Source organism: Bactrocera latifrons, unplaced genomic scaffold, assembly GCF_001853355.1.
Source record: "Bactrocera latifrons isolate USDA-ARS-PBARC rearing strain unplaced genomic scaffold, ASM185335v1 scaffold_122, whole genome shotgun sequence".
Classification (NCBI taxonomy): Eukaryota; Metazoa; Arthropoda; class Insecta; order Diptera; family Tephritidae; genus Bactrocera; species Bactrocera latifrons.
In genome coordinates, this window is record NW_017534653.1 from 810,822 (window position 1) to 838,815 (window position 27,994).

Genomic DNA, 27,994 nt, shown 5'->3' on the forward strand with positions numbered 1-27,994 from the left:
AGTAAATGTCATGAACCAATCTAACGTTTCAAATAAAGAACCGATGAGATTTTGCAAATTTTATGCGTTTTTTTTTTTAAAAAAGTTATCAAGCTCTTAAAAAATCACCCGTTATTATATGTATGTATTCACAAGTACAAGTAGCCAACAAAGAAGGCGAAGTGTTAAGAAGCAATTTAGCCGCCGACTAAGTGGCCAAGCCACTGATGCAACAAAGCCTACATGGGCTAACCTACCGGCAAAGCCATAAAAGCAGCACAACCTGCCGTGCAGCTTGAGGGTCAGCGCTGTTACCACATTTCTGCTGCTTGCTATTGTTATTGTTATGGTTCTGGTTGGATTTTTAAGTTTTTCGGCAACTTTTGCTGCAGCCTAAAGTGGCATGTAATTAGCAATTACTCAAAGTGGATGCCTCAAAAATCAGCAACATCAAGTACGTTACATGCAGTAGCGCGTGAATACAAAAGCGAGTGCTGTCGCTCAATTGGCAATAGCTAACTGTTAGTGTTTATATGTGACTTGTGGTTCTGCTATGCATGTAAATATGTGTGCGTGTGAATATGGTTTGACGAAGATGACCCTCAAAATATTTAAAGCAGGCTTGGTTATTCTTAAAGGTCGACACGTACTCACTAAGTTTGAACATAAAAATATACAAATATACGAGTTTGCATACTATACACGTATACTATATATTATATTTGCCGAATTATATATTTATAAGTATGGTATGCATGTATCTGTGTGCGAGAAACAACCGCCGAAAGTGTCAACAAAAAGTTGTTTAATAAAAATTAAAGACAAAACGCGCAAGCGCCGAAAAATAATAACAATAAAAGAAATTACAATTAACTCAGCAAGAAAGCTTAACCCTTTGAGTGGCACACCTACAGTGAAATTAAGAAAAAACTTTTTTTTTTTTTTTTTTTTTTTTGAGTTACAGCCTTCTAAAGTTTAGCTGCTCAGTTCAATCAGGATAATCAGTTTATCGTTTTCTCTAAGCTACAACTTTCAACTTTGCTCAGAGATTTCTCGAATACAAATCTTCCGATTACTATAAAATTTTCTTGAAAAAAGATGCAGCTGAGAACGGAACCGTCAATGGCGACCGTTATCGCGTCATAACAAACGACTATTTGATGTCTGAGATTGAAGCTCGTAATCTCAGCAACGTTTAGTTTCAACAATTTATGGATGGATTTATTTAGACAACACTTCGCTGAGCAGATGGTTTCACACTTTGAACTGGTCGATTGGCCACCTAGATCGTGTAATAACACACCGTTAGACCCTGTCCTGTGGGGATATGTAAAGTCTATGAGAACAATCCCTCTTCGATTCAGACCTTGGAGCAAAACATCGCACGTGTCATTCGACAGTTACCAGTCGAAATGCTCGAACGAATTATTGAAAATTGAACTTAATGGGTGGACCATCTGAGACTTAGCCGTAACCAACATACAAAAAAAAATGCCAAGAATCTCCCTTAGAACGCTTATTAGCATTCCCCACTAAATTTGAAGTTCCTCCATTATTCTTTTAAAAAAGTAAGGATCATCATTTACAAATATTTTGTCTGCTAGAGCTTATTATTTATGGTGAAATATTATGTTAAACAACGCTTTCGTACATATAAATTTGCGTAATTGGTTGAAGATGTCAGACCCAAAGTGCTGCTGCCTTGATCTCATAAAGAAGTCAAACAGCAAGCGTTCCGATGACTACGTTTTCTTCCAAACAACTGTTATAATTAGCACCCAGTAAATTTCCAATTTATCGCTAGGCGGACAAATTTTGTGACTGCTCAAGAGATAATAGTCAACTAGTTCCTGCCTATTGAAACTATCACATTAAACACATTAGAATGACAGCTGACCGGAAGCAGCCCCCTTCCTTTTCGTTAAAAATTGTTGATTTATTTTGTTATATTTTATTTAAATTTTTTTCAATTATATTCTACAAAAAAAGATTGATATTACGTAAGGTTAATTATCAGCTACAGTTTTGAACATTTCTATTAAAAATAGGGATGTAAAGAAATCCTCTTATATTCTTGGCCCGTGTAACATGGCACCATTGGCACCATGGCCATTTTTCCGGAAAAAAAAAACAAAAAATACAAACTATTTAGGACGCTTTTAAAAGCCACAGCTGAAATTGAGAATTGCAATTTGAGTCAAAATCGTGTTAAAGATCTTTACATTATTATCGCGCCTGGTATGGATCTATATCAATACAGTTCAAACTAAAGCAATATCTTAGGTACACTGAATATGTGACATTTTTTAAAAACAAGAAAAAACTTTAACTTCAGTTATACAGCAGAGAAACTCTAAAAAATTAAAGATACTATAAAGAATTTTCGTACAAGAACGTGATTTCATTGTTCAGTTTGTATGGCAGCTATATGCTTTAGTGTTTCGATATCGGCGATAGCGATAAATGAACAGCTTCCTGGAGAGAAAACGACGTGTTTAAATTTTCGGGTCCATATGTGAAAAACCAAAGGGCCAGTTAGACGAACATGACTAAATCAACTCAGTTCTGATGATTTATGTATAGCTATATTATAAGTAGTTTCGGATACCCTCTATTACCTATATCTCTCTGGGTGTTACAAACATCATACCGATAAATGAACAGATTCCTGGAGAGAAAACGACGTGTTCAAATTTTCGGGTCCATATGTGAAAAACTAAAGGGCCAATTAGACGAACATGACTAAATTAACTCAGTTCTGATGATTTATGTATAGCTATATTATAAGTAGTTTCGGATACCCTCTTTTACCTACATACATCTCTCTGGGTGTTTCAAACACCATCTCAAACTTAATATACCCTGTTCGTGATATTAAGAACACATAATAATTTATATCAATCAAATTCAAATTTCAAATTTCTTGGGGGATAGAGTCATGTGGAGAAGTTTACGCAAGCGAGGAAAGTTCTCTGAGCGCTATTCACTTGGGAGTGGCCAGAAACGTTCCTTTACATATGGCTTAAGCAGCTCACGACTTCGGGTCTTAAGCCAATTATCCTCTGGGTAGCCAAACAAACATCAGTTTGAAGGCAAGCTAAAGTCAGAAGGCGAAACATCACTTCTCAGGGTTGTGCGCTGCGTCGGGGACCCGCCACGTAAAAAACACCCCCAAAGAAAGGAAGAAAAAAGCCTCGGAATTTAAAAGTTAATATTTTTATATGTGGTCGTTAAAGGGTTAAGTTTAGCCGGCGCACATATTTAACGTAATAATACGGCAGTAATTTAATTACAGTTAGTGTTTCATACGCGATTAAATTTCAACAAAAAAATCACAAACACAAACACAGTTTGTTGAAAATAATTACGTAAAGATAAGAATTAGTTGGGTTTTTTTTAATTACCATGAAGCCTGTGTGCCTGTGACGTAAAAAACGCTGATCTCCACACAAAAGCCGACACATTACAACAGGAGACGAAAGGCGAAGCAACAGTGCTGAGCAGCGCGCATATTTGGAATTCCAGCGCCGCTCAATATGAATACGAACAACACGAAAAGTCAGCCGTTCGACGAAATTCAAGTCAAGTTCGAGTTCAACACACAGCGCGCTCACTTGTTGCTGCTATTTCACTAACGAAATAAATACAAATTGTGAAGTGACTATTCTTAATACAATTTTGTGACTTTTGTTATTGTTGTTTAAAGCAACTGGTTGCTACTGATACTTTAACTGAAAACAATTATGTTGCTCCTGTGCGTATATGCATATGTGTGTACGTCTGTTTTTTAGTCGAGTCAAGTTGGGTGTCTAGCTGTTGTGCACTTTTCTACTAGCTGCGCATGCGTACTGGATTGAACCTGTTTACTGCACTTGGCGAGCCTATAAATAGTAGATATGCAAAAAGTGGCGAATTTTCACTTCATCAGCGCTGCATGTGTGCTGTTATGTTGTGCATATGTGTTGATTACTTTGCTGTTATTGCACTTTCCTCACATTCGTTGCACTTTCATTAAACATTTAACACTTTTCGTTGCACTTCCGTTTCACTTGCCACCAATCAGCACTTTTCGATTGCTAATTTCAGCTCAATTTATTTGGCATACTTAAAGTTTTCAAATTAACTAATTAATTCGCCTCTTAATAATTTATGTATGTGCACTTGTAAAATTTTTCACAGAATTCTTATTTCTAACGCACTAAACTATTTATAAATTCTATTTATATTTTCCCCAGGTGGCTTACGCCTAGTGAAAATGTTTAAGCGCGACTTATACGTAGCGCGACTGCGAGAAAACTGAAAAATTCCAAACAGTTAAGCTGTCAAGCCAGTCAGCAAAGCGGCCAACAGCAACTCAAGTAAAAAGCAAAAACAACAGCGCAAACCAAAATGCGACAGAGTCAAGAGCATATGAGCACACTAGTAATGAATATTGAGGACGTAACGTACTCGCATAATAACAAACATTTAGCAACGACGACATGACTCCAGCATAGCCAGCACAAGCCAAATGAGCAAAATGAGCGCGTTGGAGAGTGCGCAACTCTCGAAGACACACTTGAAGTCAGTGCGTGCTGGGCAGATGTGCTATCGACAGGCGGAAAACAGACAAGTGCGACCGCCACGAGCAGGCAATCAGAGTCGGTGCCAGCCAGCCGCTGAGATAGCGCAGAGAGACCGTGAAGAAGATTGAAGTCAGCGTGAGCACTAACGCTATCTTAGTGGAATATTTAAGTAGTGAAACGGCAGCGCGGTGGCGGAAGATGCGCCAAGAACACGTACCAACAACGCTTCTACATGCGCCCAAAAGTTATAAGTCTGTGTGTGTATAACATATAAACAATAACATTCCATACCAATGCTGACTGCTGCAACAGAAATGCTTTACAATGGCTTGATTAACAAAGCGCGGCTGCAACTGCAGCGATCTCTAGCAGACACACTTGAAGATGCACATAGCTCAGCTAAGTGAGCTCGGCGCAGTGAACTCGAAAGCAAATAAAGCATGCGGCAGACATCGGCAACTCAAATGCGCACAGCGGCTACCCGCATGCAGCAGCTCTAGATTAGTAAGTATGTTCTGTAGTGGCACCTAATTTGTGTACCGCTTAGCACCCACTGCAACGCAAAGCTAGCCAAGTGTGTGAGCTTGTGCTGCTTTGCATGCTTATGTGCTGTTGCTGTTCTATTTGTTTTGCGTGCGTATCGCCAATAATGTGATTTTGCCACAATTCTTTTGACGTGCTGCATTGTGGTGAGACACCACCCAGTAAACAACAGTTTTGCTTCACGTTTCAAGCATTAACAAAATGCGGGTTTTTTCTTGAAGAAAATTTATTTTATGACTCCAGTTGTAACATACTTGATTTCATAGACTCAAAATCATTGAATATGAATAAAAAATATTAAATACGGAGGCTGTACAATAATTACTAAGTATGCTCAATTTTAACCATTGAGTCTTGGTACCCAAGATAATAACATGGAACATGGGCTGGAACGTATATGACCTAGCAATGAAGGAACATTTTTTTTTTTCAATGAAAATATACATTTATTCCTCAACACGTAGTATGAGATGATATGGTGATAGGGGATACCAAAATTCGAGTGTTATCCCCCTTGTTATGGAATCTTGTCGTGGACGAATTACTCGTTTTGCTAATTAGCTATGAAATCGGTTGTCCACGATATGTGGACGACATTGTTATCATAGCTAGAGGAAAGTTTGAAGAAACTTTCTGCAATATCGTAGAAAGGGGAATATGCCTAGCCAAAAGATGTCGCAGAGGGATTGGATTGAACATCAACCTGCCTGGCCACACGAACCTAACCATAGAAGGCATCTTGGTCTCACGCTGGATTTCACTCTGCGGTGGAAGCAACATGTTCACCTGTCAGCATGATCAAAGCACTTATGGTATGCAATCGACTAGCTGGTAAATCCTGGGGCTGCAAGCCAAGGATTGTCAGAAGGTTGTATATCATGTTCGTGCGACCGATTTTGACATATGAAGCGGTGGCTTGGACCCCGAAAACATCGCAGACCTCGGTAGGACTTCAACTAATGAGGCTGTAATGATAAGCCTGCATCTGCGTGTTGATTGCAATGGCGCCACTCCTGTTAATTGGTCAGGAATCAGAAATTAACTGGCTGATGAGCTCGCTACAATGGTAGGACACAAACCTTTCATTGCGTTTGGTCCCCATACCATTATGGAGCTGCTCCGCAAAGAAGAAGGATCGTTAATGATGGGTTATAACTTTAAAATGTTTAAATATATAATCAATCTAACAAGGGACAAGTTCAGGATCCTTGTCACCTATGGGATATACGATGAAGGAATGGATATAAGAGAGGAAGAACTCAATTAGTTTTTTATAAGGGATTTGTCGAGGTGGTAAGGTGTTCCAATGTTGTGGCATCATCTTAGTAGATGACACTATCTTGCTTTTCTCATTTCTGAATCTTCCCAATAAACCTAATCACCATATTTTCAGCTCCTCAGTTTTAATCTAATCTAAGCACCAACTTTGCCTTTAGCACAAAATTACTATTATTTTAATTATTTTTTCTTTTCCTTAAATTCTGGTTAATGGGTACATACGTACATAAGAATGCTTGTACAATGAGCATAGCTTATATGTATACATATGGTATCCATGTATGCTCTCATGTGAGCACACTGGCGAGCATCTTCTGTGCGATCAACTTCATTTGATGGCATATCTCGATAGCAGTCATAATAATCATTGAGATGTTTTTACTTCTGCTGTCAGTGACAGACTCCAGCAATGCGCTGATGACCTGAAAAGAGTTGGCAGTATGATATATAACCATGTACATGTCCATAGATAGATGTATGATCGGGGTATAGGCACCACAAGCTGAACGTCATATGTCGGATTTATGAGCTGTATATAAAATTATCTGAGTCTAAAGTCTGACAATAAAAGCTAAAGTGAAGCTCCACTTCTCGACTCGGAAATCGTGGAAAGAGATAAAAAATTATAGCTTCTTTGTTTTGAGATAATAATTGATTAAGTTCATTTCCTATCTTAAGTTAGGTTAGGTTAATCCGGTAGGTCAATGAGCCAAGCAAAGACCAGTTTTGATCCTTTGCGATACCAGATAGAATCCAGTTACTAGGTCCATGAGAAGTAGTATCCTTTAACAGACTCTGTGGCCTCACTATCGATAGCTTCTCTAGTGTATTATATCGTAGGGACCCCAGATGCTTACAGCATAGTCTTGCCAATGCGGTACAAGTGCACAAGAGATGCTCTATTGTTTCTCTGCGGACGTGTGTCGCTACTAGACGTCGATCTGTTAGTATTCCGCATTGACTATTTGTGAAATGGAAACATTATCAATGGTGACTATTAACGGTACATAATATGCAATAACAATATACAAGGAAGAGGCCCTGGAAAAATGGCGGTACCATTTAGACAGGAGAAAGAGCCCAATTGCCTGTGGAACTGACGCTCAGTGCCTTTTTACTGTTTTCAAAACTCAAACAAATGCCTGTTTAAAAGAAATTTAGCAACTAAACGCCAAGAGACCAATCGTAATATAAAAATACGAGGAAATATTAATTATGTAAAATGCTATAAACAAATTTTGACAAAAATTATATTTTTCCAACGGATTTTTCATATCGTTGATTTACAAATTAAAGCCAAATAATTGTTAATTAATAAATAATTACGCGTAGTAATGAACAATGGAGTAACGTAAAGTGTACATACAAATATGTTCATAATTATTAAATTATTTTATTTGTTTTCCGCAATTACACACATTTTAATTGCGAGACCCCACTTATTAATAAAACTGCATCAGGAAGGGAATATGTGTACGTGTGTGGGGTAACTGTAGAATGCATTCATGATAAATTCCGCATTGTAAATTCACTCTTTGGTGCGGTCACTTGCTCAGGGCCAGTGTTCTTCCCGATAATTTTCATATTTTGCTTCTTCAACTTTCAAGCGTTGACTTCATTTCGTTGAACTTCTTTATTTCAGTGTGACTGTTTGCAGTTGCAGTCGGCAACAGATGTGGACTGCGTAATTCTTATTGATTGCATTGAAGTTGAAGTGGATGGAAATGTTGCTGTGCTGCATGATATCATATGGCACCACAATGAGAATTATGTTGATAGGGGTATATATGTATGCATATAGTATGGGTATAAACATATGTATATTCATCTTTGCATACTGCCATATATATGTATATACATTTCATTTATCCAGCGAATATACAATGCAGGCATGAAAATTAGCACGCTCTGTCTGATTATTTCTTTAAAAATTGTATACTAAAAAAGCTCAAACAGTTTTTGAGTTGCAGCTTTTTAAAATGTAGTCGCTCGGTTCAGTTAGCTCCATCAGTTTATCTTTTTTTCGTCACTTGAGGCATTATTACTAGGAATAAATAAATATTATGACAGCTATCAATTTTTTTATACATAATCGGACCAAAAAAGTCGTTATTTTGTAAATTTTGGGTTTTTTTTCCATAGGCCATTCTACGGATAATATCTTCTAGTTTAGAATATTTTGAATATTTTACATTTCATTTATGGAGAAGGTGGAAATCATTGCAACAGTGGATCCTTTTATTTCGCGCTGCCAGAGATCGCGTGTAACTCAAAAAACAGATGCAACGCGCCTGCTTGCTCGGGATTAGAGGCGAATATATGTACATATAAGTTAACACAACATTTTATGAACTTCTACATAAATTCCATTCCCACATTATATGCTAGAAACATACAAACCGTTTGCATACTTTGGAGTCCTATTACAACCAAAAGTGCAACTGCGCTAAACGCGCATCCGCTAAATTCTTAAGTGAGCGAAACACGCGCAAACCCTTTTAGCTGACCAAGCATCTTTGTCATATTTTAAAAATTCGGCCTAAAATGGTAATGCGAGTAAGGGAGACCCCTAAGAGAAGTATGTAGCAATGGTTCTTTGATCGGCAGTTCCAAAGGCGAAACTTCAAACTAAATTACTACAATCCAGCCGAAATTGAGGCCATCAGAAATTGTGTTAAGTGGGCTTCTACTCTAACCAAAAAGTCCATAAACCTTCTAGCGGATATCCAAGCGGATATCCAATTAAGGCTATCCGTAGCACAAATACTAAGTATCAATATGTTAGTTTACGTTTATGCAAGCAGGCAATAATTAACCATACAGTAGGTAACTCTGTTAATATCATCTGGGTACCCCTTCATATAGGAATAGAAGTAAATGAAAAAGTAGACTAGTTGGCCCGCTCATGGGAACACAATTCTCCTAAGATACCCCAGAGAATTCAGCTACTTTAAAAATTATTTGAAGCAATGGACGCTAGAGAATCTCCTCAGCTCTTGGAACATAAGCAACACTGGACATACCACAGAGTTATTTTGGGGCAATACAGACCAAAAAGCTCCTATTTCTTTTTAAATGGGAGTGCTTAGTAATATTGTAAGGGTTTTATGGCTCCCGATGCTATGGATTAAGAGTCGTTGGCTTAGGGAGTAGTTGGTGGTTCCAAAGCTACTTAGTTGCTGGATGAGACTTAATATGTTTATCTCAGGCACAGTGGACTTGATAAAGTTAATAAAGATGTAAAAAATACACAATACTACTTGTATATATTACATCGACTTGAAGTCGAATTGTTTGCACTGAAATAGTAATTCTGACTGTAAACTTAATTTTATATGATTACCAAGAAATGTTTGTACTATGTAGTAATTTGTATAACCCATCCATTTTTTTATGACCTTTTCTGTATATATACATATATATGTATATGTACCAATAAAGAAGAAATAAGACGCTTGCCGATATAAAAATACTTTCTTCTCAGATGCAAACTAACCAATTGCATGGATAGCTGGAATTGGTTACTCGCTCTTAATTGAATGTACGCACTTGGGCGATTGTAATAGTAATTACCATGAACACTATATATACATTATATATGTATATGTATTATGAATATGTTCCGTACGTTATTCGATGCAGATTGCATATTTTGTACGCAAATATTTTTGCAAAAACCCTGTGGTGCTGAACTAGTTGAAACATAACTAATGTTGAACAACTAAGTCCGCTATTTAGTGAACTATCTTAGTTAACCAATTGGGACTTATGGTTTGTTGATGAAGATGTCTGATGAGATGAAATATATATCGACTGATTTCCATCTATATGCTCAGCAAGTATTTTATTTTGAGTTTCGTTGAAGTCCTCCACCGTTTTATGGTTTTTCGGACTAGTTCAGCTTTAATCAGTTCGACCTACCAGTATTTTCCGGACTTGTTTGGTATTTATATTATTATATATGCATATACGTATATATATATGTATATATATATTTGTGTACATGCAATTTTGCTACCATAAACGAGATTGCAGTATGTCCGGAATTCAGACAATGCCAATGAGCTGAGGCTCTGGCTTTTGCTTTAACTCTAATTCCCCACGTTGTAATGTAAGTTTATGGCAAACAAAATTATTTTCAATTTGTTGATAATTTTAATGCAGCAAGACAAATCGCTTTACTTGCTTTATAAAAAGCACATTAACATTTTTTATAGGAAATTTGGTAGCATGCTGTAAAACATTTTAGACTTCATTTACTATGTCTTTGGTTTTAAAATTAAGAATTCCTATAATTTTTGGATAATCATAACAATTTAAATTTAAATAATCGAAATATTTAAACTAACCTTTAAAAATACTCCTAACCCTTCTTTTCTATTCCCAATCTGAGGAATATTTTCAAGATTAAGATATTTGGAATGCTTCTCATAAAAATGCTTCAATCAAAACATTTTTAACGACCTTTCATTTCAAATATAAGCTCGGAAATTCAAACTTATCTAATTATAGACACCACTGTGTTCGTTAACTGCCTTTCCGATTCTTTTATATTACAAATATTAAGTTAGGTTATACCGACCGACTGTCATGCCATACACACATCCTCCGAATCTTAGTAATGCCAGATGGAGCCTCAATTTAATTGGAGCTGAAGTATTCGTCATATAGGTCGTCAACGCTTTTTGCGAACTTCCTAGATATCTAAGGGAGTCAGAAGCAAAGAAGATATTTCACCTTCTTGCTCATGACTGCTTCCCTGGACTTTTTGCATGTATCGTTGTTAATAATGCCCATCTGATTCGCCACTAAATAGTGACTAGACATTACGTCGTGCATCCTTTCAAGACCATGTGAGTAAAATGCATGTATGTCCTTAAAGTACTCCATCTTACCCGTCCGTCTGTCAGCCCGTTTGGAAAATCGCTTTTAACTTGCGTGTTTCCTGTACTGGTTCGGACAAAATTCTTTTGTGGTCTGGAACCCAGTATATGTAAGTATGCAGCCGTTTTCCGACACCTACTAGAACAGGTCCTAAGGATATTCGCTATCATACTGCGATGTGAGATTATTGCCGTAGTTCACGCCTGGCAATCGACATGTATAATCCACTTTCTGTTGTTACTTGCGTTTTTATCTATTTCAGCCGCTTTCCTGAGCGCAAATGTTTACGCCTGAGATGCCTGACTGCAGTATTGCAGAAACTTGAAGAGCTGCCTATAATCCAGCTCTGAGCAATACATTTTGGCGAAGACTCCGTTCGCAATTTTTGATCCGTCTGTTTATATGTTGTAAGTACGGCTAGACAGTCGGATGCTCCTGCGCCATTCTCCTTTTTCTAGTGTGACTTGAAAACTTCTATCGCAAGAAATACTTATAATAATTATACTATAAGTTAGAAAATATTGCATTCGGAAACATTCCAACAAAAATTGTATACTTTTTAACCAAAAATATTAAACTATCAAGGGTTAAGTATTGCACTTGTGCACGAAGATAAATTTTTGTTTTGCCCCAGTGAGTTGCCTCGCTTGTCATACAAGTTTTATCGAACCAATATGACTTTGCGTTCAGCCAGTGCGAATACCAAACAAAAACAAAGAAAATGATAATAAAAGGTAAAATGAAAATAAACAAAATAATGACATACAAATTGGTGCAAGCAAGAGTAAAAATTGCTAAGGAGAAGCAAAGGTGGCCCACGTAGGCGGCGATAATGAAATATTTGCTTATTTATGACATACCAAGAGAGACATGCAAGCCGTGGAAAATTGCTATGAGAGAAAATTGTTCTCCTTACTCTCTTTTTATATAGTGTATATATATATTAGAGTAATCAGACAAAGCGGTCGTTTATTAATTATATTATTATAAAATTTGTCAGTATGCTTAAGTATTTGAAACGAAGTTGTCGGAACTTTCACTGCCGCTGTTTCTTAAAATATGTAAATTAATTTATATAGTCATTAATTCTTTATAGACAGACCAAGTGTCTTTCAATTAAATGTTATATTTTTTAATATTGTATATGCAATGTATATAATTACGTATAGTTGAGACTGATTGTACTCTCCAGTTATGTTCCGTAAAACAACGCGCTGGATTTAACAAAAGTTTTGAGAAACTTCAACTAAATCCTCCAAATGTTTCGAGCATAGGACACCACGGAACATACATATTTCACTTCAATAATTCATTCGCTGAGGAGATTATCCAACGCATTTGAACATTCCAAAATATTCATTGCGTTCCAAAATTTACTTTGTTTGTATTATCTTAAGGCCCATCACATCACCTTTCAATTTGAACACAGTAGTACATATACATACAGCCGGGCGGTGACACTTTGGTCCTCACTAAAAGTTCGTTAATTTACTCTTTTAATTATTATATATATAAGTTGTGAGACTTGATGTCGAAAATAAACGCAATATTTCTCACCAAAAACCAGATTTATGGTAGTTATGTTGGAATTCCTTCTGTATATATATGTAAATATGTATGTTAAAGCACTACAAATACCGAATATAACAAGTAAATGGAAAGTATGTAGGATGTTATCATTGTTCCAATTAATGTAAATGTATGTATGTTATAATTTTTTTATTAATCAGTAATAGAAAAACGTAGTTAAAGTTTTGTTACCGTTGGGAAATGATTAAATATGAGTCACTGAGTTTATAAATAAATAATTTTTCTAAGTATATGAAGTATTAATTATTAATGATAAGCGTTATCATTCGGGGATATTTTGATATAATATTTCATATTTATACCTTTAACAGGGTATATTAAATTTGCAATTAAAAGTTTGTGTCACCCAGAATGAAACGTTGAAGAACCTCCAAGATAATTACAGATATATGAATAACGATATGGTATGCAGCATAACGAGATGAGTCGATTAAGTAATGTTCGTCTTTCTGTTCGTCAGACATATATGTATACGCGAACTAGTCCTTCGTTTTTTGGTATATCAATCTAAAATTTTGCTCTCGTCCTTTTCTCCCAAAGAAGCTGCTCACTTGTCGGAACCGCCGATAGTGGACCACTATAGAATGTAGTTTCCATACAAACTGATCAATCGGAATCAGGTGCTTGAATAGAAAGCTCGGATCTCCAAAGAAATTGTTCAGATCGAATCAGCCGTGCAAACAGCCCGATAAAAATTAAGTTGCTATGGAAACTTTTGTATTATGAAGGGTATTTTAGCTTCGGTGCAGCCGATGTAAACTTAACATATTCTCGACTAATTTGAAAAGAGCTCTCCCAAATGGAGATCGCACTTGGACTACTAAGAAAAATTCTTTTTGAAGCCGGAAAACTCAGTTATTCGAATCACAAGTACAAAGCTTCTTTAATTCATCAAGCCTTCCCAGGCGTTGCATTTATATTCCCGGTTGTTCACCTATATAGATGGCGAAAGGTATGAAATACAAGGTATTCTGATATCAAAACAATTTAAAACTGAACTGTTGGGATAACGAGGTAAAACTGTGCTAAGTTACAAATTGGAAAATTAAATTGCAAAGGAATGAGCGCTATTTCGATATATATTTTCCCGAAAGATTTCGTGAGGTAAATAATGGCTTATTAAAAACCTTTAAATTCTATAAATAAAGTCATTACCAACTGTGGTAACTAAGAATTGTCTTTAATTGGTTGTGTCATAAAATAACCAGTTACTAATTAGACACATCCCTAATATACATTGAATACTATTACTTAAATATTAATGATACCGAACATCCGATTTCACTGCAGGCACATCATACTTCTTGCATACGCAATTATCCGCAACTGTGCTTTAGATAAAATTACAAAGTTTATTATACTGTTTCCAAGATATGAATCGTACTTTAAGACTTTGGAAATGTGTATTTTGGTATTTTAGTTTTATCGACTTGATGTTGTGCTGGAATACATATACATACATATTATATACATGTATATTTATTTCTTCGTATCCTCCTAAGCCAATTGGTTATAATTTTGGGTTTAAAAAAATCCCTCTATTAATTTTTATTTTATTGGTTATGAAATTTATATGAAAATTCTAAATATTTGTATCACACATTTTATTTTATTTTCCCAAAATATCGTCCATAATTACGTCAGAGCTTTCGTTTTCTACTGTCATTTACTTCATCTTAACTTATCTCAAACATGAAATAAACTTGATTAGACTGTAGGTTTCCAAACAAAAGCAATACTAATATCAGTTTGTACAGAACTCTTTACTAAAACTCTTTTCTAAACGTTTCTAATTAATATGTAATGTCGGAGACCTTCTTTGTATTATTCGATTCAAATATGTATTTATTTTAAAGACATATTCTATACAAAATTTTAGTTTGTATAGTATGTCCGGTGTCACGTCTCCCCTATTTCATTTTTCAAATCGATGTAGGGTTCTTTGAAGTCGGTCGGCCAGTTCATTCAAAATGGTTTAAACCCTTTCAGTGTGAAGAAAAATGAAACTATATTTTTCTACATTTGTTTCAAAGTATTGAGAATAGTATTAACACAGGAGAGAATTTACTATAAACGACTTGAGATATAAATTGGGACAAAAAAAAAACATCCGGAAATTTTTATTAAATTTCCCGATAAATGATATTTCAAAAAATATGTATTTTGCTAAGTTGGTAGGATTGTCCTTAATTGCTATGCCAAAAATGAGCGCGATCTCTCAACCAGTTTGTTGACAGCTGCTGCGTAAGTTGGTACACCTCAGTGGTGCATTGCGATTTTTACAATGGATAAAAATATTCAACAAAGAATTTGTTTAAAATTTTCTATTTCTAATCAAAGATTTCGTGTGCGAAATCATAAAGAATGTTAGAAAATGCTGAAAAAAGGTGATTCAGTTTTATCAAAAACAAAAACCTACCTACTTACCTACGAGTGGTACAAAGACGGTTTGGAGATCGTCAATTAATATCAAAGGAGTAAAGGACATTGTCGTCGGGTAAGTGTTAGAAAGATGGCAAGAGATATCTCTCGCGAGTCCGTTCGAATGATTTTGGTAGACATTTTGAGTATGGAACGGGTTCATTCTCGTCTCGTACCGATAAACTTGATTTTCTTTTTTTTTTTTCAAAAAGAGTGCGATTGTGATCGAATTCAAAGCCAAAACGCGATGAATTTATATTATTTTCTTAGGCAACGCTACAACATCTGAAGGAGTTTTTCAGAGCAGACTACTACCATACAAACCGACCGATCAAAATCAATATGGAAACGTTTTTGTATGTGAATCGCATTATAACTTCGGCTTCAACGCGCTTTTATTTATTGACATAAACATCCATTACATTATGCTGCATTTATTTTGTAAAGTCAATGCATAATTTGCACTTTAAGTCTAATTGCTTGCTGGGATACCAAATATGAGTATATGCAGACGATATCTTGAAATGGCTAACTAAATACTTCTTACGCGTACTTTGCCAAAGTGATAAATTTAATCTATTAATTACTGACATTTACGTCTGTGCATATTTGAAAAGAAGCTAACGCTTATTTTAACCCACAATTTTGTCCGCCAAAATTGGAAAACGTTAAGTATCCGCTCAATTATGTAGTCAAAGGCACATAAACAAATTAACATAGTGGTCTTATACATGTCTGTCTGACTGAGTGAAAAAATTTTATGCTTGCTTACAACATTGGCAATTAAATTTGCTAACAACAACAAATCTAAGCGAGGCATCTCAATCACTTGGTCGATCATGCGGCAATCTTGTCAAAGGAATTGAGTATAAGCATTGCTATCAGATTGTGAAATCAGTGGCAAAAAAGTAAACATGCAGATGAATCTTATATACCGTATACACACATACTCACACTTGAATACGTGCATGATAGCATCTGTATCAAAATATACACACATATAAGTATGTGTGTGCATCTGCATGTACTGTGTGAAGATTGTAATCACGCGACCTGTAAACCTGATTTTCGTTTCATTCAAATGTAGTTATGTAGAGAATGTGCAAACTGCGGCACAATCATTAACCAACTCATCAAATAGTCGCTATGCACATATTTTACAAATGTATGTAAGTGTGTTCACACGCATGTCTGTTATGTGTTCGAAAATGTGCCGACGCCGGAGTGAAGGTGGCAATAAACAAGTTGCACTTCCCCTACTAACTCACTGCTTTTCTTGCCAGCCCGTATTCGTTTACGCGAATGTTGCAAGTGCCTACAGTGGCTGTTGATGGCGCTACACTATATGATACTCGTGGTATTACAACAACAGCGGCTCAGCTATTGCCTAGCGATCGTATTGAGCCATTGTCTGTACAGCAAGTGATTTCCATCATCACCACATGTGGGCGTCTAATGTTGCAACAATGATGCTTGTTTTTGTGAATACTGTAGCAATAAAATAACAAAGCGATAGCGTGAATTAATTTGGCGGCATAAACAAACCAAGACTTAAGAAATTTTTTAAAAAATATTTTCAGTTGAAGGTACCTATGTAAGTATTTGTTGATTGTGGTTTAGCACTGCCAAAACTGCTAACGACGCTTCTCAGTATTTTCGTCGTTCGTATTGTGGCGCCTTCATCTAATTAGAGGACGAAACAGTCCTATTCATTACAATATATATAAGATAGGTTGGGAGCGTCTTCGGCATACGCCCTATAGTTACTAAGCTTTCCAATCTAATTGTCTGTGCCAGTGTTATGTAATAGAAACAGGGATTTCTATGAGATTAGTATTATAAAAACTTTCTCCAAATGACAACATATTATCGAATAAAATGACAGATATTGAATCGATGAAATTTAAAATTGTAATATATGGGAAGTAGATGTGGTTGTTGTCCAATTTCGCAGAAACGTAAAGAAAACTTCTTTTCTTTTGAGTAGTTCAGTTCGATTCCTATCGAATCATCGATATTTTTGATATGAAGAAGACCTCAGCAGAAAGTCATCATATTTTGGTGGAAGTTTATGTAAGCTATGAGAACATACCAAAAGTGGTTATTTTAGCTTGGAGGCCCTAGAAAGTCCTGGTAGCAAAACAAGTTTGAAGATGAAGAACTGGAAGCATTATCCGATGAAGATTGTTGCCACAAATAAGAAGAACTCACCAATCACTTAAGAAAAAGGGAATAAAAGTGAAACCAAAAGATTTTGAAAGACTCCCTGAACGCTACATAAAGAAGTCTTTTTGGCATCGAAATGTGACTGATAATGAAAAATAGTTCCATTGCGATAATCTCAAGCGTAAACATGAAAAAACGTTGACTTCGGCTGTACCGAAGCTAATATACCCTTCACAGGTTGCAGTTTGTACGGTAGCTATACGCTATAGTAATCCCAACTGAAGAATTTTTTCAGAGATTATATAATTACCGTAAGCAGTAATCCATGTCAAATTTCGTGAAGATACCACATCAAATGCGAAAGTTTTCCATACAAGCTCTATATATGCTATATTGAGCCAATCTAAACATTTTATTCCGATATTACTTTATATTTAAGAGCAATAACTCATACCAAATTTCGTGAAGATATATTGCCAAGATCTCCACTCCGGTATAGAAGGACATGGCTTCGCTTGAAATATCCAATGGGAGCCACGTAGCGAAAAGCAGATACGACTGGCGCGCTGTTGTTAATTCGGCTATAATCGCGTAAGCGGTGTCTACTCCAATAAAGAAGACGAATACATTTTTTTTCTTTCAGAGAAAATATCACTCATTTCTTAAATCATCCAAATACAACTTTTTTAATAAGGCACAACTTTGATATAAGAAATACTCAGAGATCCACATAACTATAATTTCCAAGAGATTTGTAAGCGCTTCAGTAATTGTGAATTAGCTAACTCAGAAATTGATTTATAGCAGAGTATATAAATATATGATATCTATACATACACACTATCAGATGCATTGCTCAAAAAATGGAACTCGAACTATGTATGTCAGTACTCGTACACTAACAAATGTACTTGAAATTTTCAAAGTCACAAAACTTGAAATGTGAATAAACATCAAAAATTGGAACGACAACAACATGACTAGTTTTCAGAGAATTAAATGGAGTAATGACAAACGAGCACAAAAATTGCAACAAGGTGACAACAACAAACTAATCAAAGCAACATCGCAAGCCAAAAAGAGGTAAAGTAAAACGAATTGCAAAAAATCATTAAACTTTAAATTATACATTGATGCGATAATTTTTATTAGATAATAATTGCTTTGTGCATATTTGGTACATTTTTAGAAAATTAGCCATTTATTTGTGCATAGAAATACTTACAAAGAGGTGAAGCTGGTTACTCAGCGCAAAGTGACGCATGCGCTTTAAGTCATACAGCACAGTATTCATGTATTATGTTTGTATGTGAGTACCTCTGCGCTTTGGAAGATCAAATAACTGTGCACAGCTTTTGCGTCACGTTTCTTTTGTTATTGTTAAAACGACAAGCATATTTTTATATTACAATGCTACAGATATTCTTACACTCAGTTGGTTTGCTTTTTACGGAAATGATACGGAGGGGTTTGCTGGGCGTCTGAACCAGTTTGGCTAAAGTTCAATTCACTCTTGGACAGCACATGTTCACCTGCGCTCAAGCTGGAAAATTGGTTAATCAGACAATGTGTGGTCAAAACATGCAGCCGATTGAGCATGTGCATATGTATTAACATACATAAATTTCTAGATATAGATATATATTCAAAACTTTGGTACAGCAGTGACTCATGTTTGAGAAATTCCTTGCACTTAAAAGTATCAGTATAATGGCTATGGGGCACATACAAGGTGTGTCCTAAAAATTACCGAATCTTTTTCATATTTAATAAAATAAAAATTGTATTATCTTTAAATTTTATTGTTTATTTATTCAAAATAGGTTTGAGTAGACTGAATACATTAGATCAGGCGAATAATGGAGTTAATAAATGAGAAAAAATCTTTTTTTTTTTATTAAACGCAAAACTTGTTAACTTATTTGGTTTTTATTTAATTCATATTGGAATGAAACGTGCAGACCTCTTCTTATCTGAATCTACAATAAAAAATTTTCAAAATGTGTTTAACAAGGACTTTTTCAACCAATTCAGCACGATTACTAGATTCTAGACAACCTATCATTTGCATTCCCCCCACCATTTCGAAGTCACATAAACTACCTATAAATATGAGTACTATCCAATTATCACCATAAATTTTTTCATCCATTCGTATGTCTTAGGCAGTTTTTAAAGATAGGGTCATTTGTAGGAGTATGAATATATCTGTTTAATGCTGCAAAGTTCAAATAGATAGCCCTAATTTTTACATGATTTGATTACGAAATTCCGGAATTTTTTGGACACACCTTATATGTGCATACATCTATATGTTTATCTCAAATGTCTTTATTTCATTACTAAACGTTTTTTTAGACACGCTAACACATACTTGTAAGAGTCGTCTTAAATTTCCTTTTCTCAACGCACAAATTGTGTCATTATAAATGCATTTGTCAACTTTTACTTAAAACAAATGATGTTAAAAATTTACATTGTGTCAAAAAAGCACCCGCAAATTGTAATTAAATTCCCTGGGTAAATGATATTTCGAAAAAATTTTATTTGCTTAGTTGGTAGGACTACCCTTAATTACTATGCTAAATATGAGTACGATCTGTCAACCAGTTTGTTTACAGCAGCTGCTGTAGTCGGTAAACCTCAGTAGTGTGTTGCGATTTTTACAATGGATAAAAATATCGAAGAAAGAATTTGTATCAAATTTTGTATTTCTAAAAACGTTTCGTGTGCGAATTCGTTGCGAATGTTAGAAAAGGCTTAATGTGATTCAGTTTTACAAAAAACGCAAGGCTACGAGTGATATAAAGCCGTCAAAAATGGTCGAGCTATCGTTGGAGATATTTCTCGTTCTAAATGACCTTTGACCTCTACAACTGATGAAAATATTAAAAAATGAAGGATACAGATCGTCAGGTAAGTGCTGGAGAGATGGTAAGAGCTCGACATCTCTCGCGGGTCCGTTCAAAGGATTTTGGTAGATATTTTGGACATGATATGCGTTCTTGCTCGACTCGTCTCGATAAAGCTTTCTTTTCTTCAAAAAATGTACCGTAGACGAGTCACTTCGGACATAACTGATCGTGCGAATTCCGATCCCACATCCATGGAGAACATTATAACAGCCGATGAAACATGGGTTTTTGTGTTTGTCATATAAAAAATTCAACAATTATCGGAATGGAGGGAAAAAAACGAGTCGAAATCAAAAAGCCCACGCCAAAACCGCTCAAAAATCAATCTGATACTCATTTCATTTTTTTCGATATTCATGGTGTGCAGTAGCATTAATTTGTTGCGGAGGGATTTGAGGCGTTTGCGTGAGAACATCCGTGGAAAAACGGTCGATATTGTGGAAGAACAATCCATGGATTTTACACAATGATAATGTACCATCCCATCAAGCTTCGAATGGGACCGAATTTAAAGGTAAAAACGAAGTGAATACCAGCCGTATTCACCAGATTAGGGCCGTATGATTTTTTCTTGTTCCATAAACTGAAGTTGCAGTTGTTGAAAATAGCTTATGAAAAGTTTTACGAAGCCTAGGAAAATCATTGGCACAATTGAATTACATCTGGGGATTTATTTGATAGTGACAAAATAATATTGATGATTTTGCGTTTTATTTACGATTTCCAGGTACTTTTTTCTCAAAATCTTTTTATGTATTTATATACTTAATTTAAAAAATCTTACTTACAGTTGTTGACACACGCAATATATTAATTTATGCAGACGTTTTCTTAAGAAGCAGATGATTCTTCCACTCACATTTTGTTAATGTAAAAACCTATATCTGCTTTAGGGCTGACGACATCACGCAAACTTCCATAACGTGTATTACAGTTACGTGTTGCAACGGCTTGCACGATCCACAGTCATACCAACATTTCAAATAAGCGGCTCCTAAAAACACGCGATATATGAGTTTCTCGAGTTTCGCGTGTTTTCATATTAATTATTTAGATAATTACATGATTTCCAGTTAAATGAAGTGACGAAGTTGCTGGGAAATTTGCATAACTTTTACATTACACTTTCAATTCATTCATAAGAAATTTTTTTCCATTTTTCCAGTTGGTAGTCACATTACTTAGGGTTTTCTATATGTTATTTCAATTTATAAGTCAAGTATTATTAAATTTTTTCATACAGAACAGCAACTGTTACTTTATGATATAGTTACATACATTAAAACAAAAACGTGTATCAGTGAATCAATAAAAAAGGCAGGTCAGACCTTCGTAGACAGTTTTTCATACAGGATTTGAGTTCGATGCAAATTTTTGGTACCATCTACTGAAAGGGCGATCGTGCCTCAGCAGGCAAAACTCTGAGTTTAGAGATGTGTGATCGAACCATTTGTCGTATAAGATAACAAAAAAGAGAAAGTTGGGTGCTTGGCAAAGCCTTGCGAAAATGTTAGCAACAATTATAGCGTATGTATGTCATATACTACATATGATTATGAAAATAATCATCATAATTTTGGTAATAATACACGTAAGAGGGACATCAGCTAGAGCGCAGGTTGGTTAACAGTTTATTTGTATTCTGGTTAAGCAACTCACTGGCTCAGTACTCATAGTTTTCTCTTATTAAATCGAATTTATATAATTTGTCTGTAAATGATAATTCGAAAAATAACTGAAAGCAAGTTAGCAAATAGTTGTCCTTTTTTAGCATCGAACTTAGTAACCATTTAAATATTAGGTTGTCAAAAAAGACTTGCGGTATTTTCGCTAGTTGGCGCTGAGAGCGTGTAGTTCTAGTTTTATTCGTCGCATCGGGTCATGCTATACCTCTTTAGAAAGCTCATTTCACGCACTAACACGTGTTTGATTGATTGTCCTTTGTGAGTTATAGCGTCGCAAACATGGAGCAAAATAAAGAGAAAATACGGCATATTTTACAGTACTACTACGATAAAGGCAAAAATGCATCTCAATCCGCCAATAAAATGTAAGCAATTTATGGACCCGATACAGTTTCCATTTCCACCGCACAACGATGGTTTCAACGTTTTCGTTCTGGTGTAGAGGTTGTCGAAGATGCGCCACGCTCCGGGAGGCCTGTCGTCGAAAATTGAGATAAAATCGCTGAATTGGTCGAAAGAGACCGGCATAGTAGCAGCCGTAGCATCGGTCAAGTGCTGGGCATGAGTCACCAAAAAAAATGTTGTGAACAATTGAAAATTCAATAAAAATACCGCAAGAAATGCCACAAGACTTTTTTGACACCCTAATATGTAGCAATAAGATGTTAGCATACTTATCAATATCAAAACATTAAAGGATTTAGTTGTTTGCTACATTAATATTACGATAAATTGGTGACAAAAACACTTAAATGATTGCGCATGTTCAGAGCTCACATTTCTGGTGTGGAGAGTTTGGATCATCCCATAAGCAAGTCTGTATGTTGTACAGACATTGTTAGTTATCAACAAGTGTGAAAGTAAGTCCACAAAGTGATGATAATTATTTTACTTCCGTTAATTGTTGTTGTTTACCAACAGATATGAAGTTCACAAAAATAGTCTCGCTTTCTGACTCGGTGTTGGCAGTTTTTTACTTAGTAAAGTGAACTGTTATCTGTAATGTTTTATTATGTTATTAACATATTTATGACTCATTAATTGCTGAATTAAACAACATAAGATAAATGTGTAGATATATACATATTATTTAAAAACGCTGAAATATATATTTTTGTATTGAATATATGTAATATAAAGTCAATGAACATCAAAAGCGCTCAATGAAATAGTCGCCTCTATACTTCCGCATGATGTGGCACAAGATTATAAAGGTTTTATTTGTCTAAATTCCTTTGTTAACCAAAAGCAATACATAACTAATGGGTGATCCATATAGAACTCCTTTTTTCAATAGCCCCTTTTTTACAGATCACGCTTGAATCATGTCAAGCTGTCATGTTGTTTTTGTTCAAGATTGCTTGCCATTTCACCGTTTACAAATCGTTCAACTTTATTACCAAAATTCAAGTTCTGTAAAGAATGTGTTTCGCGCGCTTCGCTCAACTTTTAGTCAACATAATCGACCTTCTGAACGTATTATTCGCCACACCATCACCCATCTTGAAACCCAGCATTGGATAATCTTCGACCGAATAAACCACGTCCAAATCGCAGTATTTCCTGTGAGGATATGTAAAGTATCTAAAGTATATGCGGACAATCCCTCTTCAAAGTCAAAATGCTCGAACGAGTCATCGAAAATTGGACTCAATGGGTGGATTATCTGAGTCGTGGCCGCGGCCAACATTTGAAAGAGATAAACTTCAAAAAATAAATGCCAAAGAATGTTGTTTCGAACCTCGAAATGGAACACCCTTTATATACATAAATAATGGTATAATAAAGTTTGAGAATGCAAGTACGCTTAAGCCACACAATTTCACACCGACGATAAATACTTAGGTAAACAAAACTAAATAGTTATTTTGCTCTTATCCAGCGAATCTTAATAAATATGTGTGAACAAATTTTGTAAAATGATTAAAACAACTTAAAATACCCTTCACAAATAAAAATATTTTCCTTGATGAACTTGATTTTGATCATTCAGTTCGTATGGCAACTATATGTATGTAAATGGTTAGGACAATTGAGCAGATTCTTACAAACAACCCGATAGACATAGCTAAATCGACTCATATTGTCACACTGATCATTTATATACATATATATTTTTATAGGGTCTCCCATATTTTTTCTAAGTATTAGAAACTTCGTGGAAAACTTAATACGGCTATAATCTGTTAAAGGGTCATCAATATGGCCAGGGTATAAGGAATGCAAAGCGGAAACACCGTTCGGTATCGCGTAAAGTAAAATGTAGCATGTTTAAAATATCAGTACTTTACTTTTTATATTAATAATTTATAATTGCTGTGGTAAGCTACTTTCAACTAAAAGTGAAATAAACGCTTAAGTCAGTATTAAAAACTTCTACTAAAAAGACCCGTGAAATATTCATGCTCCTCATGTTGATGGCAGGCGAACTTACAAGTTTAGACTACTGTTATACTTGCATGCACGTATTCACTGTTCAATAAAAAAAAACGAATTTTTATCACCTTGAGACTCATCACAAACCGATATTAAGGTGTAGATACTTCCTACATCTATCAGTTGGCCAATATCGAATATTTTTCGCTATCTTAAAAAGTTGGTTAACTTAAACATATTCGGCGTAGTAGTAGTGACATTACTTTAAAACAAGATGAGATCGGAACAGAAAAATTTCCTGCAGGGTACATCACCGCATGTACGAGTATACATATACATATACATACATGTACATATAGTATATATGTATGTATAACTGTATACACAAATTGATAGTGGTTCTGAGAATTTAAGTTAAATTCATTTGATAACTTCTTATCAACATTTGCGAGAATGTAAATTCCATAAGTATGAGCGAGTAAATCACTTCACAATAATACATGCCACGTTCAACCCTACTCTCTACTATATTTATTACAAATGGCTTAAGCAGCTCACGACTTTCGGTCCTCTGCGTAGCCAAAAAGCATGCGTTTGAAGGCAAGCTAAAGTGAGAAGACGAAACATCCCTACCCGGGGATGTGCGTTGCGTTTTGGAATCGCCACATAGAAAAGCACTCTAAAAGAAAAGAACAAAACAGCCTCGGATGAGAGACCCCCCTTTTGATCTTGTGTGACAGATTAAAGCCCCTCGTCAACAAACTGATTGGAACGCCCATCTGCGGTGACAGCGGTCCAAACCATTATATTTGGCGGGTGCTGCCTACTGATGGCCAACAGATGACTTAGATTCTCGTATGAACGGTCGGTCAAGTAAACCATATCGTTTTGAGAGTTTACGAATTGCTCAATTGGAAAATTTTTTTCGGCAGAAAACACAATGTACGGAATTTGACCGCTTTCGGCCAAATTCCGTACTGCTTCGTTCTCTCAAGTCTTACTTGTTGCTACTTCGGTGTGAGATCATGGGCCATTTGGAACTTGTAAGGCTTGACCTTAAGCTCATTTTTCAAAATGCGTCGGATGCTGCGGTCGGATATTTTCAGTTCTTTAGGTATTTGATTGGCACTTCGTCGTCAATTTCGCTCAAGTCGCTTCTTCACTTTCCGAACCATCTCACGTGACGTTGYAGTCTTTTGATGACCACCTCCATGGCATTTTGCGATGCTACCAGTATCACTGTAACGAGTGATGGTGCGATAAATAAAAACTTTATTGATGTTAAGGTGTTTGAGCTCACGAACAATTGCTTCCTGTGATTTTCCAGCTAAATGTAATGTCACACTATTATGTTTGAATTCCATCGCTGATCACTTTTTTTTGCGTTCACTTTTTTTCATTCAATTATAAACAGCTGATTCCAGTGCGACAGCTGCGAGAATGGTCTGAAGTTGGTTACACTTCGAGTGCCGTACCCTGTATTGTTTAAAGTAATGGAGCAATCTCCGAAGAAATTGACCGATCGCAGTTCTTGTTAGGGATGTTATGTAATTGTGAAGGGTATTATAGCATCGGTGCAAACCAAAGTTTACGTTTTTTTACAATTATTACTATGAATTAAAACTATTACTGCGTTTCAAAAAAATAACACGTTTCACCCATACCTTCTCTAAATTAAAAGCATTGAACATATGTGGAGTATTTACACCCACTGAGGGTATAGAAAATTGAAAAATTCGAAAATTATACAAAATACGATAAGTGCAAATATCTATATAGTATATATAGTGTGACAATCTTTGTATACTTACATTGTGAATAATTGATTTCCTATTACAGGCAACAGCACATAAATCACAGCAAAATACAAAGAACTCAGCTGCTCACTCACTACGTCAATTACGTCAATTCACTTACACAAGAACTCACTTTGAAAACTATACACTCACAATCAGAATTATTAAAGCAAATTTCTGTGAAAAAAAACACAATTTAAAATTGTGCGGTTTCCAGCATAATTATTACTTAAAACACCAGTATCACTTGTTTCTTGTAGAAAAGTATACAAAAATTTTATTGAACTTGCAGAAATGTATGCAAACCCCACAGAGTGAAGAAGAAGAAGTATAACACTTTTATATGAAAGTATGTATGAATATATTAACGTACGAATTCTGCCCTCGGGTCCAGCAATTGCTGCGAAGTGCAATTTTGGCTGCTGCGAATATTTTATGATAAAATTATGTGGACACTTTCGGTTCATGCAAAGACGGGCAAAACTTCCCGAACAGGTATTTTTGCGCAATCAAAACGCTTTTGACTTTTCTATTGCATGTATACATCTTTAAATGTGTAAACACATGATGAACTAAATGGCAGATTAATATTGCCACTGACGCGTTGAAAGTAACAGTTACTGTCACCGGTTTTCAATTTATTGTTTTTTTATTTTTTTATTTTTTGGTTGGTATGTTGTTATGCACAAATGTAGGTAAGTGGCGGATCAGCGATAGTAATCTCGTCACAAACTTCACTCAGCACTTCAACTACGCACAACGTTTTTTCTTAAATTGTTTTTCACTTTTTTTATTTTCACAATTTTTCTTCATTCATTAAACCACAGATGTACATACATACATACATATGTATACTTGAATAGTATAATGTGGCAAATATCAAAGATGAAAGTAAAGATCGACTGAGTAACGCGCGTTGGCAGCCACACTGATTTCGTTGCTTGATACTGCCGCTGGCACTTGATGGTTAACAGTACCGCGCGCCTGCGCTCAACCATTTCGATACGACGCGCTATGGATCAACCAGTTTCGCGGTCGTCAATGCAACGCACTCGCGCGCGCAGTGACTTCTCGCACACACACACACAAACACTTTCGCGTTCACTTTTCAATCAATGCTCATCAATAATGCAACACAATTAATTGCAACAATCGCAATGTTAATGCGATCACTTATTTTCCAATTCACAATTAAGAGGCACAAATATTTTCATGAAAATACACAATTTTGCATCAAAAACAATATGAATCAGTGAGATAAAAAGAGTTAACGCGCGGATACTCGGTAAGCGCGCCGTTTCGTGCGCTGTTCGCCGTCCGTTGCAAGACTGAAGTGCGATCCGTAAGAAAACTGTAACTGAAAGTACACAACGGCGACGCAAACGCTGCGCCATTCACCGCTCACCGCCGTTTGTCCTATATGCCTTTTGCCTACGCTCGGCGCTGTTAAGGCAACCGACGTTCGTTCGCAATGTTAATGACGATTGCAAATACACAAACAAAAGAAACACTATCAACAACAACAACAGCAACGCTTGCAATACCAACAACGCTGGAGACGACGGCGACCGCGTTGCTTGAGAAGCTTTATTGTTTTCGCTTAGCGCTGGAAATGTTATTATATTTCATCCGATTGTTGTAGTTGTTGTTGTTGTTGACTTGAGTCTGATCGCGCTTGCCATTGCGTTCGGTAAATAGACGAGGCAGCGTTTGGCCGCTCGATAGCCACTCATTCTGATTGTGAGCGCTTGGTGTTGATGATTAAGACGGCGGCGCCGATGACGCTAACAATGCGT

General features: G+C 35.8%; 1 protein-coding gene across 2 annotated transcripts in view; it reads right to left on the bottom strand.

Moving 5' to 3' along the window:
- The window catches only part of LOC108978466, a 94,536-nt gene extending 67,602 nt beyond the window's left edge, over nt 1-26,934 (bottom strand). Inside the window, exon 1 of one of the 2 annotated variants that reach the window (XM_018948772.1) lies at nt 26,214-26,934. The gene's annotated coding sequence lies outside the window, so the exon portion shown is untranslated. Of the gene's footprint in view, nt 1-3,383; nt 4,253-26,213 lie in introns of those variants that run through there. The other variant, XM_018948771.1, reaches the window with a different exon arrangement.
- Nucleotides 26,935-27,994: the final 1,060 nt, after the last annotated feature.